Source organism: Pteropus alecto, unplaced genomic scaffold (assembly GCF_000325575.1).
Source record: "Pteropus alecto unplaced genomic scaffold, ASM32557v1 scaffold75, whole genome shotgun sequence".
NCBI classification, from domain to species: domain Eukaryota; kingdom Metazoa; phylum Chordata; class Mammalia; order Chiroptera; family Pteropodidae; genus Pteropus; species Pteropus alecto.
Window position 1 is genome coordinate 24968372 of NW_006440638.1, and position 4779 is coordinate 24973150.

Below are 4779 nucleotides of genomic sequence, written 5' to 3' on the forward strand. Positions count from 1 at the left end.
TAAGAAAACTTCACTAGCTGGTCAAGCAAAGCATCATATATCATATGGTCCACATTGGACAAAGGGCTACCAGTTTATATCCTAGTACCAATCACTGTAGACTTTTCTTTTCTCATACAATTTTTTCAATTGGGATATTTTTCACATATCATAAAATTCACCCTTTTAAAGTGTACAATTCCATGGTACGTAGTATATTATGAAGTTGTGCAACCAACACCTTATCTATTTTTAGAACATTTCGCCACCTCAAAAAGAATCCCCCAGCCCTATTTCCCCTATATAGCTGAGCTGGGTGTCCTTGGTCACCTGTTTGGTACCTGTGAGCTCATGTTTATAGATAAGAAGTTGAAGGTGTGAAAGGTTTAAGAAAAATACATGGTCCAATAATATAAAATTGAGAACATTCTTCTCATTAATTTATTATTTCCTCTGTGAATCAGGAAAAGAGTGCTGTGGTGGCAGAGAGGGCTCCCTGAGAATGAATGGGGACATAGAGTTTGAATGGAAACAGGGTTAGGGGGGGCATGTGCCTTTCTCAAGGTAGGTGACTGGGGAAATATAAGCTAAGCGCCTTAGGTACACTGAGAAGGAAGTGGAGAGATCTTGGGAGGCCTCCTTTAAGTGGTGACTTTGGGACTAGGTCAATTATTTCTCATAATTCTGTTGTGCTTTAGAGTTTGCAAAGAGTATTTATAAACATCAATTCAGGACCTGGCAAGATAGGTGGCTTCATCTCCATTTTATAGAGATGAGGAAACTAAGGCCCAGAGAGGGGAAGGGTCCTATAAAGGTCTCATAAAGAAGCGATGACTAAATCTGGACTTGACTCCAACCTGTCTGCTTCAGCATTCACTGCTTTTTCCCTTACAACACAGCATAGGAGAGAGGGATGCAGAGGGATGCCTGATGGGGAGATTTGCAGGAGCCAAGATATGGAGGTGAAGCAGGGCAGGTGTTTGGGAGACATGTGGCAGTGGCCTGTACCCCCCCGCCCCCCCCCCGCCCCAGGGCAGCAGGGCCAGCATAGTAGACTGGGTCTCAGCAGCGTGGCATGGTGACTCTTTGGTGGTGATCACTTGAATAATTAACTACAGGGAGTCATTATGTGACTTGCCTCACTTGGGCTGATTGAGTTGGCTGGTCTGTGGCAAGAAGGGCCGCTGAATGCTGACATAGTGCCTGGCAGGCTGCAGAACTTAAAATCTTCCTCAGTTGAAAACAGCCCCATGCCCTAGCTGAGGGGCCAGGCCTGGCCCTTATGCTATTCAGAAGAAGGCCCTGAGTCGACACCCATCCACAGAGAGCAGGCCTGCTTGGAAATAGCAGGCATGGCTTCAGGGGATAGGGCATTCATATGGGATGGTCAAAAAACCGACACTTTGGTCAGTGAGGAGAAGGGGTTATAACCCCCACCCCAGATAGCTAGTAGGGAATGGAGACAGCAATGGGAATGGCCAGGGTGCTTCATGGGTATGCAAAGCTCTGGTCTTGGATGCTGACAGCTGACCCAATAGCCACCCTCTCATCCACCTACTGCCTGTCAGAGAAAAGGCCAGACTCATGGTAAATGGGTCAAGCACATATCTGCCCTCAGGAGGACTGATATGTATCTGTGGGATTAGACAGGGTGACAGAACCCAAACAAATAACAAACAAATACAGATATAAATTATAAATACAGTTGCGAAGGAAACGACTAGGGGAGAGAGAGAGAGCACCTGTTTAGATGGGGTGGACAGGCAAGGTTCTCCGAGGAGACTGCCTTGTTGAATAGGTACTGGAACAATGAGAGGGTACCAACTATATGAAGGTGGGTGCAGAAGGTGGGATGGAGAAAGTGCCAGGCAGTGGGAACAGTGTGTGCGAGGGCCCTGAGGTGGGAATGGAAAGGAGACAGGTATAATTAAACTGCAGTAAAAAAAGGCAGGTGAGCGGTAACAGGTGAGTTTGGAGGTGAGCAGGGACAGTCTTAGAAGCCAGAGTAAGTCTTCTGGATTTATTCAAAATGCAACAGGAAGCCTTGGCAGGCTTTTAAACCTGGGTGTGCCATGACCAGAAGTCAGTTTTTTCCATGCTCCTCTGGGGGCTGCCTCTTCTGTGACTAACTCCCACCCTGAATTTCCACACAGCAGAGTGGTTGAGGAGCTGGCATGCCTGGTTTGAGGCCTAGCTCTGCCTCTAAGGGTAACCTAGAAGCTCCCAGCTTGCTCTCTGCCCGTAGGGAATGACATAATTACCCTGACGGATGTTGCAAGGGCTAAAGGAGATTTCATCTATGTACATACACATAGGGCCTGGAACAAGGCAGACTCAAATGGTAGTTTTCAACCGTTCCCTGGGCTCTCTGCTCTTCCTTTTCCTCAGAGATCATGAAGGTGAGCAGTGGAGAGAGGCTGGAGTCAACGAAAAAACTGGCTTCTGTTTGAATTTAAAAAATTCAAACAGATTGGGAAAATGAAATATCATAGGTTATTTGATCTGTTTAAATTAATTCATAAGTTTAATCAACTCCATGTAAAAATTTCAATTCTTTTGGAACTTAAAATATCCGTAGTGACAGCTGACATTTACTGAGCATTTACTATGTGCCAATCATTGAGCTGGTGAGACAAGTGTTACTCTTATCTCCATTTTATAGACTAAGACCCTAAGGCCTCGAGGGGATAAACAACTTGCCAAGGTCACGGGGCTGGTAAGCATTGAACCTGGATAGTTCCATCTCTAAAGCCAGCACTTTTAACCCCTAATTACCTGGAATGTGCACAGACACAGAAACCAGTGTGGTTACTATGTGATATTCTGAATAAAAGAGACTCACTGAGGGGAATCTGTCTATGTTAGATGCTATTTTATAAAACAATATTTAGATCCATATGACGTCTGCCCAAACTGATGTTAATGAAAGGAAATGGAGACTTCAGAAATAGATTGACCCAAGATATGAAAGCAACCTAAGTGCCCAACAATAGACAATTGGATAAAGAAAATGTAATATATACATATAGTGGAATATTTCTTGACCATAAAAAAGAATGAAATCTTACCATTTGTGACAACATAGCTGGACCTAGAGGGTATTATGCTAATAAAATAAGTCACAAAGAGAAAGACAAATACCATATGACTTCACTTATATGTGAAATCTAAAGAACAAAATAAATGAACAAACAAAACAGAAATAGACTAATAGACACAGAGAACTAACTGATGGTTGCCAGTTGGCTAGGGGGGGCAGGGTGGGGGGCTGGATGAAAAAGTTGAAAGGATTAAGAAGTATAAATTAATAGTTACAAAATAGTCACAGAATAGGGTATATAGTCAATAATATTGTAATAACTATGTATAGTGTCAGACAGGTACTAGACTTACTGGAGGTGAATCATTTTGTAAATGATATAAATGTTTAACTACATACAGTACATCTGAAACTAATATAAAATAGTATCAAATGTCAAAATTCAGAATAAATCAACCAACATCAGAAGCTTAGCATAAAAGTAGATTTTACTAAATGAAGGATAAGGGAAGAATTATTTAATCAATGATAACAGCATAAAAAAATAAAAACTGGTGATGTTGATGGTGAGTTAAACCTATATTTTACTCCACACAGTAAAATAAACTTGGGATGGATAATCATCAAAGAATTATTTAATGAAACTGTAGAAAATTAGAAAATTAGTAGAAAATGAAACTGTAGAAAATTAGTAGAAAATTAGTAGAAAATGAAACTGTAGAAAATTAGTAGAAAATGAACTATCAGATGGGTGGAAGAAAGCTCACTTTGTCAGCACCGAAATAATAAAAAAAATCACAAAGCAAAAGAATGATGAATTGAACATTAAACCAAGTAAGAACAATGGGCTGGGAAATATCTGCATCATTGATGATACAGGAATAATATCTATAACATGAAAAATGCTAAGTCAAAGTCAGAAGAGGTTCAAGTTCTCATAAGATGAATGAATATGAACAGATCATTCAAAGAAAGGGGAATACAGATAGTAAATACATGGAAAAACATTCATTTAAAAAGTCATCTAATAAATGCTAAAGTAACCTTGAACTACCAATAGACACTACTAAATTAGAAAGAAAAAAGAGATGGTATCCATTGCTTACAAATGTATGTTAAACTCCTTAAACTTGTTCCTGAGGGGCAGCAGAATGAAAGGGCCAGCTCTTTGGGAAAATCCTTTGGCATTGTGGAGCAAGACAACTCTGCCTTTCCTTAGTCTTTCACTTGGATATTTGACTGCCAGGAATTTGTTCCAAGTGCAGAATTAAAAAATATATTAGTAAACGATTGTAAAGAACCCAAATATACCATATTAAGAGACTGAGTGAATGGATGAGGATACCTGCAGACCTTAAAAATGAATGATGTGAACAAAAGAAAAAAGTGAGAGTAGCAAACAAACGAGAATGTGTGGTTGCAACTATATAAAGACATACGTGTAAGGTGGGAGGTTCTATGCGTGAAAAGTTGCATTCCGTAGTAGTACTATGGATACTTTGTTCTTTTTACATTTTTCTTTCTTTCTTGTTGTCATGTTGTCTTTTCAGAGGTGTTAATTTTTTTTTTTTTAAATCTGGATTTAAATCCAGCCAGCGGCGTGGCTTTGAGTTTGTAAAGTGGGGTGGTATTTCCCAGCGCGGCGGTGAGGTTAGTGGGAAGTGGCTTGAATCTGCCTCTGGCACCCTAGATCTCCTTTTTGAGGTGGGGGCGCCTCCTCCTTCCTGAAAACCAAGAGCCATCAGCACCCACACTGAGAC